We start from the raw sequence: 10,939 nt of genomic DNA on the forward strand, positions 1-10,939 counted from the left end.
ATTGAATAGAAGCTGTGAGAGAGGGCATCCCTGTCTTGTTCCAGATTTTAGAGGGAATGCCTTCAGTTTTTTTTTCCATTTAGAATGATGCTAGCCTGAGTCTTTGCATATATAGCTTTTACAATTTTGAGGTAAGTTCCTGTTATCCCTAGTTTTTCTAACGTTTTGAACATAAAGGGATGCTGTACTTTATCAAATGCTTTTTCTGCATCTATCGAGATGATCATATGGTTCTTATCTTTAAGTGTATTGATGTGGTGAATAACGTTTATTGATTTCCATATATTGAACCAGCCTTGCATCCCAGGGATGAATCCTACTTGATCATGGTGCACAATCTTTTTGATATGTTTTTGTATATGATTTTCCAGAATTTTATTGAGGATTTTTGCATCTAAATTCATTAGGGATATTGGTGTGTAGTTTTCTTTCTTTGAGGTGTCCTTATCTGGTTTGGGAATCAGGGTGATATTGGCCTCATAGAATGAATTTGAAAGTTCTCCCTCTTTTTCTATCTCCTGAAATAGATTATGGAGTATTGGTATTAGTTCTTCTTTAAAGGTCGTGTAAATCTCTGCTGTATATCCATCCGATCCTGGGCTTTTCTTGGTTGGTAGTCTTTGATGGCTTCTTCTATTTCCTCACTTGATATTGGTCTGTTTAGGTTGTTTATATCTTCCTGATTCAATCTAGGTAGCTCATATGTCTCAAGAAATTTATCGATGCCATCACTATCTTCTATTTTGTTAGAGTATAGGGTTTCAAAATAATTTCTAATTATCTTCTGTATTTCTGAATTGTCTGTTGTGATGTTGTCTTTTTCATCCCATAAGCTAGTAATTTGGGTTCTCTCTCTTCTTCTCTTTGTTAGCGTGGCTAGTGGTTTATCAATCTTATTTATTTTTTCAAAGAACCAACTTTTAGTTTTGTCAATTTTTTCGATTGTTTCTTTTGTTTCAATTTCATTGATTTCAGCTCTAATTTTAATTATTTCTTGTCTTCTACTGTATTTGCTGCTGATTTGTTCTTCTTTTCCTAAGGCTTCGAGGTGTAGTATGAGGTCATTTATTTGTTGGCTTTTCCTTCTTTTAAGGACTGAACTCCATGAAATGAATTTTTCTCTTAGTACTGCTTTCAAAGTGTCACAAAGACTTCGATATGTTGTGTCTGAGTTTTCATTTACCTCTAAGAATTTTTAAATTTCCTCTTTGATGTCTTCTTTAACCCTTTGTTCATTCAGTATCATATTGTTTAATCTCCATGTGATGTAGGATTTTTCCTTTCTCATTTTATTATTGATTTCCAATTTCATTCCATTATGATCAGATAAAATGCATGGTAGTATCTCAACTCCTTTGTAATTGCTAATATTTGCCCTGTGACATAATATATGATCTATTTTTGAGAAGGATCCATGTGCTGCTGAGAATAAAGTGTATCCGCTTGATGTTGGGTGGTATATATCAATTAAGTCTAAGTTATTAATTGTATTATTGAGTTCTGTGGTTTCTTTATTCAACTTTTGTTTGGAAGATCTGTCCAGTGTTGAGAGAGGTGTGTTAAAATCTCCCATGATTATTGTGTTGTGGTCTATTAGACTCTTGAACTTGAGAAGTGTTTGTTTGATGAACGTAGCTGCACCACTGTTTGGGGCATATATATTAATGATTGTCAAGTCTTGTTGGTGTATGGTTCCCTTGAGCAGTATGTAGTGTCCTTGTTTATCCCTTTTGATTAATTTTGGCTTGATGTCTACTTTATTTGATACAAGTATGGACACTCCTGCTTGCTTCTTGGGTCTGTATGAGTGATATGATTTTTCCCAACCTTTCACCTTCAGTCTGTGTATGTCTTTTCCTATCAGATGAGTCTCCTGTCACCAGCATATTGTTGGATCTTTTTTTTAATCCATTCTACTAGCCTATGTCTTTTAATTGGTGCATTTAAGCCATTAACATTTAGGGTTACTATTGAGATATGGTTTGTATTTCCAGCCATATTTGGTTATGTATGTTACTTAACATGATTTGTTTTTCCTCTATGCTTAGTTTTTCCTTTACTGTACTACCTCTTGCTGTTGGTTTTCATTGTTATTTTCCATTTCCATTTCCTGTAGTGTTTTGCCAAGGATGTTTTGAAGAGCTGGTTTTCTAGCTGCAAATTCTTTTAACTTTTGTTTATCATGGAAGATTTTTATTTCATCTTCAATCCTGAAGCTTAATTTTGCTGGATACATGATTCTTGGTTGGAACTCTTTCTTTCAGCATTTGAAATATGTTGTTCCAGGATCTTCTAGCTTTCAGAGTCTGAGTTGAAAGATCAGCAGTTATCCTGAATGGTTTACCCCTAAATGTAATCTGCTTCCTCTCTCTTGTGGCTTTTAAGATTCTCTCCTTATTCTGTACATTGGGCAACTTCATTATTATGTGTCTTGGTGTGGATCTCTTATGATTTTGTATATTCAGTGTCCTGTAGGCTTCTAGTATTTGGATTTCTTTTTCATTCTTTAAGTCTGGGAAGTTTTCTAGTATTATTTCATTGAATAGATCGCTCATTCCCTTAGTTTGGACCTCTGTACCCTCTTGTATCCCAATAACTCTTAGGTTTGTTTTCCTGATGTTATCCCATAATTCTTGGATGTTCTGCTCATGATTTCTTAACATTCTTGCTGAGCTGTCTATGTTCTTTTCAAGTTGAAAAACTTTGTCTTCGTTGTCTGATATTCTACCTTCTTAGTGTTCTACTCTGCTGGTAATACTCTCATTTGAGTTTTTAATTTGGTTTATTGTTTCCTGCATTTCCAGGATTTCTGTTTGTTTGTTTTTTATATTCTCTATCTCCCTATAGAGTTGATCTTTGACTTCTTGGATTTGTTTATGTAATTCATTGTCAAAGTGATTTTTCATTGTCTGAATTTGATGTATAATGTCTTCCTTGAGACTCCAGATCATCTGAAGCATGTATATCCTGAACTCTTTGTCTGACATTCCATCAGCTTCAGATATTACCTCATCTAATGTTGAATTGACCTGTATTGTTTGTGGTCCTTTCTTTCCTTGTATTTTCATACTGCTCATGATTCTTTCTAGCTTTGTGAATCTGTTGTGCTAATGTTTTTCCCCTTATATATTAATATTGTTCTTGTATAGCTCCAAAATCCCTCTTTTGCAGAGAAAGACAATGTTAACAGTTCTCACTATCAACAGTACATTATCTAAGCACAAGTTTTCATTATTAATACATTTATAGTTGGATTCTAAGACTATAGATATTGGTTTTAATTATTACTTAAGAATATATTTATTAGTTTCATAAAAGACATACCATATCTGGTGGCATATAGAAAACTTAATTTCAGATGAAGGATGTTATATTTAGAGGGAAAGGAGTGAGGGTATGAGGTTAAACTAACTTAGCACCTTTGGAGAACTATAACCACTAGACTGGTAATTTATGGAAGAATGTATAGACTCAACCTCCTATCTATTTAGATAGTTACCCTATGTATAGATAGCGAAAGTTAGGAGATTGAAAGTGGGATCGAGAGAATACGAATGAAAAAAAAAAGAAGAGAAAAAATAACAAGGAAGAAAAGAGAATTAAGAGAAGGAAAAGGAAAGTAAGATAGAAATAAAGAAAAAAATGGGAGGAAGGTGGGGTATATGCAATTTCTCTATATTATATTACTTTGGTAATTTGGTTGTTCATGCACAGTTCTGGATTTCACATACACTGAAGTTGTGGAAGAGAGAGAAGAAAAGAGAGAAAGAAAGAGAGGAAAAAAAAGTCTCTCAGAACACTGTTTTTCTTGCTTCCAGTAGATGACATTGTCTATTCCTAGCTTGAGCCTCTGTATTCAGGGTGGTGGGTATAGCCAGTGTGAAAGTAAATGAGCTTTCACCTGTATCTTCCCTACTCTAGTCTCTGAGGTAGAAACCAGGTGTCTGTACAGTTGTTGTTTTGTGTTGATAGCTACAATCCCCAAAAGCTTGTGGGAAATTTTTTGAGTTATGGCAGTTAAGGGTGGGGGAGTTGGAAACCGGGAACCTGAATCAGCTGCAGAACTGTGCTGGTAGCCACACCCCCTTTGATGGGTGTTAAGGGTTGATGGGCTTCCTCTGGACTAGCACTTGGGGTGGGGCCAGACTTCCTCCTCTGGTCTGGCTGGGTCCCTGCTGTCTTTTCCATTACAATTCTTAATACACATATATACCACGATTTTTAATACCTCTGTTTGTATATAAGGTAGGTTGACATCAAAATCAAGTCTTCATACATGTGCTTTGTATAATGATGACCATCACATTCCACCATGCTTGCTAATCCCCTTCCCCTCCCTTTCCCTCCCACCCATCTTCCCTATATAGAATTAATCTAATCTTCCTATGCTCTCCCTCCCTACCCCACTATGATTCACCCCCCTTATATCAGGGAAAATATTCAGCATTTGTTTTTTGAGATTGGCTGACTTCACTTAGCAGTATCTTCTCCAATGCCATCCATTTACCTTCAAATTCCATGATTTTGTTATTTTTAAATGCTGAGTAATATTTCATTGTGTATAAATGCCACATTTTTTAATCCATTCATCCACTGAAGGACATCTAGGTTGGCTCCATAGTTTAGCTATTGTGAATTGTTCTGCTATAAATATTGATGTGGCTGTTTCGCTCTAGTATGCTGTTTTTTAAAGTCCTTTCAGTATAGTCTGAAAACAGGGATAATGGGTCAAATGATGGTACCACTCCCAGAATTCCAAGGTATCTCCATACTGCTTTCCAAATTGACTGCACCATTTTGCAGGTTCACCAGCAATGTATGGGGTTTACCTCCCCCCCCACATCCTCAGCAACACTTGTTGTTTGTCTTCATAATAGCTGCCATTCTGACTGGTGTGAGATAATATCTTAGAGTAGTTTTGATTTGCATTTCTCTGATTGCTAGAGATGATTAGTATTTTTTCATATATTTGTTGGTTGATTTTATATCCTCTTCTGAGAAGTGCTGTTCAGGTCCTTGGCCCATTTATTGATTGGGTTATTTGGTTTTGGGGTGCTTAGATATTTGAGTTCTTTATATATCCTAGAGATTAGTGCTCTATCTGATGTATGAGGGGTAAAAATGTGCTCCCAGGTTGTAGGCTCTCTGTTCACCTCACAGATTATTTTTTTTTGCTGTGAAAATATTTTTTTAGTTTGATTCCATCCCATTTATTGATTCTTGGTTTTAATTCTTGTGCTATAGGAGTCTTATTAAGTAAGTTGGGGCCTAATCCCACATGGTGAAGATTAGGGCCTACTTTTTCTTCTATTAGACACAGAGTCTCTGGTTTAATTCCTAGGTCCTTGATCCATTTTGTGTTAAGATTTGTGCATGGTGAGAGATAGTGGTTTAATTTCATTTTGTTGCATATGGATTTCCAGTTTCCCAGCACCATTTGTTGAAGATGCTATCTTTTCTCCAGTGCATGTTTTTGGAACCTTTGTCTAATATAAGATAATTGTAATTTCGTGGGTTAGTCTCTCTGTTCTCTATTCTGTGCCATTGGTTTGCCAGCCTGTTTTTGTGCTAATACCATGCTGTTTTTGTTACTATTGCTCTGTAGTTTAGTTTAAGGTCTGGTAGAGTGATACCAACTTTTTCGCTCATCCTGCTTAAAATTGCTTAAGCCATTATGGGTCTCTTATTTTTCCAGATGACTTTCATGATTGCTTTTTTTATTTCTCTGTGGAATGCCATTGGGATTTTGTTTGGATTGCATTAAACCTGAATAGTGCTTTTGGTAGTATGGTCATTTTGATAATATTAATTCTGCCTATCCATGAGCAAGATAGATATTTGCATCTTCTAAGGTTTTATTTGATTTCTCTCTTTAGGGTTCTGTATTTTTCATTTTATAAATCTTTCACCTCTTTCTTTAAGTTGATTCCCAGTATTCCTCTTTTTGATGCTCTTGTAAATAGGGTAGGTTCCCTAATTTCCCTCTAAGAGGATTTTTCACTGATATACAGAAATGCCTTTGATTTATGGGTGTTTATTTTATATCCTGTTACTTTGCTGAATTCATTTAGTAGTTCTAGAAATTTTCTGGTGCAGTTTATTGGGTCTTCTAGGTATAGAATCATATCATCAGCAAATAGAGCTAGTTTAAGTTCTTCTTTTCATATACTTATTCCTGTAATTTCTTTCATCTGTCTAATTACTCTGGCCAGTAATTCAAGAACTATGTTGAATAAAAGTGGTGAGAGTGGGCATCCCAGTCTTGTTCCAGATTTTAGAGAAAATGCTTTTAATTTTTCTCCATTTAGAATGATGTTGGCCTGAGGCTTAGTGTAGATAGCCTTTACAATGTTGAGATATGTTTCTGTTATCCCTAGTTTTTCTAGTGTTTTGAACATAAAGCGGTGCTATATTTTGTCAAAAGCTTTTTATGCGTCTGTCAAGATGATCGTATGATTCTTATCTTTAAGAGTATGGGGTTAATACAACTTAGGAAATTTGGAGAAGAACTCTAATGAAGAGGATTAGTAGAAGGGGAATAGACAGGAGGTAATTAGGGTTGACATGTACATGAGAGGACAGTAGAATGCAGAAAAAACAAACAATATATGTATTTACAAAATTACAAGAAGTAAAAATAGTAAAAATTAGGAGGTTGAAAGAGGAAGAGAAGGGTGAAGAAAAATAAAAAGGAAAAAAGGAAAGAGAAAAAAGAAAGAGATAAAGAAAAAGGAGGGCTTATGCAATTTCTGTATATTATACTATTCTGGTGACTCAGTTCTTAAAGTTCTATTTCATTCAAAGTTCTTGGTTTCACATATATGTTGGGGTTGTGAGGACCAGAGGAGGAAGGGTAGAGGAGAAAGGAAGAGGATAAAGTATAAGAGAAGAAAACAAACAAAATCAAGCAAACAAATAACAACAACAAAAAAATACATTTCTGTTCTCTTCTCTTTCAATAGGTAGAGTTGTTTATTCCAAGCTTGAGTCTCTGCCCTCAGGGTGGTGTATGTAATCAGTGTGAGAAGACTTGAGTCCCTGGTGGGTGTCATCTCCCTCTCTTGCCTGGAGCTTCCCTAATCTTGGTCTCTCTGAGTTGCTCCTGGTTTTTAGACCCCTCCCCTCTCTTGCTTATCAGGTCTCCACTGTGGGACCTCTTCCTTCCACCCTCAGATTACACCAGGTGGGCAATGCCCTGGTTCCACTGTGCTCCTGATCAACTGAGAGCTGATTTTGTGCTGATACTTACTGTGCTGAGTTATCACAGCTATGGGGAGGGGGATTTAAAAACCAGATACCTGTTCATTTACACAACTGAGCTGGTAGCCACAGCCACCAAAGATGGTGAGAAGGTTTTCCAAGATGACGTCTGTCTATTGCCTGTGTTGGAGTGACTGGTGAGGTGGGGGGAGCTGAGATGTCCTCGTGCTGTAGCTAGAATGTGGTCCAGTGACCTGTGTAGGAGTGAAGCATAGTCTGGAGTCCTGCAGCTCTGCAGAGGTGCTGATTTGGTGTTTCTGCTTCTTCACTTGAGACCTGCACTTGTGCTCAAACTGCAGGCTTATGGACCAAAGTCTGGAGTCTTACCAGAACATAGAGTCTCTGAGTTCTGCTTGATGTTCGAAACTCTGGTGGATTCTGTGAAAATCCACTGCATGGGGTCCTGTGACATGCTTTGAGGTGTTGCCTTGATGGATCAAGGCAAGACCCCGTGGAGAAGTCGCTTGATAGCTTTCTTGGGTTCATGTACTGAGCAACCAGACACGATATCTCCTCTCTGCTCTGCCATTTTGGATCCCCTTTTACAATTTTTTTACCAATTTATCTGTTGATGGACAAGTTATCTGATTTTATATTCTGGCTATTGTGAGCAGTGCAGCAATAAATATAAGAGTGAATGCATCTGTTTTATGACACTCGCATTTTTTTGATTATGTACACAAAATGAGATATTTGGATCATATGGTAAGTTTATTTTTAGTTTTTTGAGAAAATTTTATAGTTACTACATAATGGTTATACTAATTAACATTCCCATCAGCAGTGTATAAGACTTACGTTTCCTGTGCATTTTCACCATAATTTGTTAGTTTTTGCTTTCATTGATGATAGCCATTTGAACTGGGGTGAGATGATTTCTCATTCTGTTTTTTTTTGTCAGTACTTTATTATTAACCAAGTTTCTTCTACCAGGAAAAAGAAAATAACACATACAAATACTCCCAACAAAATGTATCTTAAAAAATGCTCTGACATTTAGAAGCAATTGAATATGTTCTAGATCCCAATTGCAGGCTGCAATACTGTTACCTTCAATGGAGGCTCAAATAAATAATACCCACACAATGTTTATTATTGTGTAGAAACATGAGTTTGCAATGGTGGAGGAATTTTGTCATTTTCAACATTTTCAGAGTTAGTATCCACTAACGGTTGACTTTGGGGTTTAATTTGAAGTGCATATTTCTCCATAATATCTTGAACTTCTTTTGCATTTGCAATTTTCCAATCTACTAAGTCTTTTTCAAGTTTCTTTGCTTCATTCATGATTCTTTCCTGTCTTTCATTCAATTGAGACAGGAGATCTAAGATCTTATACATCTGCTTCACACCTAAGCAAGCATTAGGAAAACAACTCTTGGGTTCTTGCCTGCTGAGAGTGGTCTTGCTAGACATGTAGAAATCAAAATCCGTCTGATTTGGATTCAAAGACTGGTTATTCAATTTCTCAATGACAGCCATAGCACATCACAGGTTGGTGAAATAGTATCTGTCCTTTCTGTCATCAGCCAGCTGGGGTTGCAGAAGAAGGTGATGTACTGTATGTAGGACTATGGGTGGAGTGGGTTTGCCCTTCAGCACAATGTAGATGAGATTGGGCAAGAAGCAGAAGAAGGCTCAAGTCACCAACAGAAGCAGGCTCATTGTTGGTGATCTTGATGGTGTTGAAGATATGCTTGCTATACCTGGTGATGCAGACCAGCTTATCTTTGGCACAGGATTTGTATCCATATAAGTGATATCCTATCTTCTTCTGAAAGGTGTGGTCTTTTCTATCATTAGTGGCTTCTGAACAGAACCCATACTTATAGAGGTGAGTTATGATGTACTTTTCCATATGATCAATTATCTACTCAACTGTTTCTGGAGGTACTTTTCCACAAGTCAGTATTCTTTCCACCACATTCTGGTAAAACTCCTGAGTACACTCTGAAGCTCCTTAGTGCCCAACTCCTTTTTGTAATGAATTCTTCCCCAAACATCTTGGTCTGCTTATAGATCTCTTGTTTGGTTTTGTGGAAAGTCTTTAGAAACTCTATGAGCTCCTTAAACCCTGTTTCAATGCTGATTTGCCAGTTTATGAAAGGAGTGAGAGATTTTGCTGCCTGAATTTTTAATCTTCTTGATCCAACTCTGGAAGAAGCCCTGAAGGATTTCTTCACTGTGGTTACCCTGTGGATCTTTCCACTGGTTTTGTTTTCTTCTAATTTGGAAAATGTGATGAAGGCTGCCCCCTGGCTGCTCTGACTGGTGCTAGCAAATGCCTCTTCCTCCTCTTGCTGAAGTCCTTCAGCCAGCTCCCAGTCCTTCTGGATCTGCTTCTGCTGGGCTCTGTGATACTCCTCTCTCTAGCACTGGGAACAGAAGCCCTGCCGGGCAGGGTTGCCATAATAGCCACAACCCTTTTTGCACAGGAGCTCTAACTGGTCCCTGTGAATTCCTAGGTTCTCAGACTTCAGGCTCATCTTCTTCCTGCTTGGTGACCCCTGGTGTCAGCACCACCTCCCCTGGTGCAGCTCCAGGAGGTGCCTCACTATGGTTTTGATTTGCATTTTGCTGATGGTTAGTGACACTGAAATGTTTTCCTGTACATGTGGGTAATTTTCATTTTAAGAAATGTGTGTTCAGATTGTCCATTTTTACTTGGACAATTTGTATTTTATTTTTGTGTTTCTGGAATCTTTATTCATTCTTGTAGTAATTCCTGTCAGAAAATTAATTGAAAAATATTTTCTCCTCTTTTGTAGGTTGTATCTTTACTCTGTTGTTTCCTGTGCTGCTTCCTTGACATAATGTTATGTTTTAATTTACTGTCAGTGCTTTTGGGGTGTTATCCAAAAAATACTTTCCTCTATGGATGTACTGAATTTATTTCCCCAGTGTTTTTCTTGTAGTTTTATAGTTTTAGGTATTAAATTTAGGTCATTAATGCAATTTGAATTGAGTTTGATACAGGGGGAGAGGTGGTGGCCTAATGAAGACCTCTATTTTTAGGGTTTCAGAAATGAAGGTGAATAATTGTATCCTCACATTAGACAAAAAATCACAATGTGGTAATAACATTTTTTTTCTGTGTTCATTTTTCCAAATTGTCCCTCCACAGTACATGTGTTTTTTATGATGTAGTTGCCTTCTCAATTGTTGTTAAAACATTTTCTGTGCCCAGGGAGCATGGGTTGTGTGTACATAAGCTTGTGTGCTTAATTAAAGATGTGCTAACTAGCATACAATTGGGAAACTACTCACAGCCCTTAAAAAAGTAATCAAAATTTGTAGCGCATAACTTTCACTTACAAAAAGCTCACAAAGAAACATGTAGCACAAAAGTCAACATGAAAAGTAGAACATAACTTTTAGAAACTTCCATGTCTCCCTCATGAGAGGTCACATAACATACATGACAGGCATGCAATAGTAAATCCATAAAATATTAGTGAAGACTATTTTTCTTAAAATTACAAGGAAATATAAATAAAAGTTCTAGGACTTTATTTTTATTCTCCAGTGGTTCCTCTTTTTTTTTTTAACAACCAGGGCACCCATTCTCAATTTTAAAGTTCACTAAGAAATCTGTTGACTATATAATTTAAAGGATTTCAGCATAGATTTCATCACTATTCCCAAGTGTTTATATTCTTCTCTGAGAAAGGATTAAGCT

The 10,939-nt window shown here is 36.7% G+C and overlaps 1 pseudogene; it reads right to left on the minus strand.

Moving 5' to 3' along the window:
* Window positions 1-8,748: 8,748 nt before the first annotated feature.
* LOC101971295 (rab5 GDP/GTP exchange factor pseudogene) lies at window positions 8,749-9,746 on the minus strand (annotated as a pseudogene).
* Between the last annotated feature and the right edge of the window lie 1,193 nt (window positions 9,747-10,939).

This window comes from Ictidomys tridecemlineatus, chromosome 6, assembly GCF_052094955.1.
Source record: "Ictidomys tridecemlineatus isolate mIctTri1 chromosome 6, mIctTri1.hap1, whole genome shotgun sequence".
NCBI classification, from domain to species: domain Eukaryota; kingdom Metazoa; phylum Chordata; class Mammalia; order Rodentia; family Sciuridae; genus Ictidomys; species Ictidomys tridecemlineatus.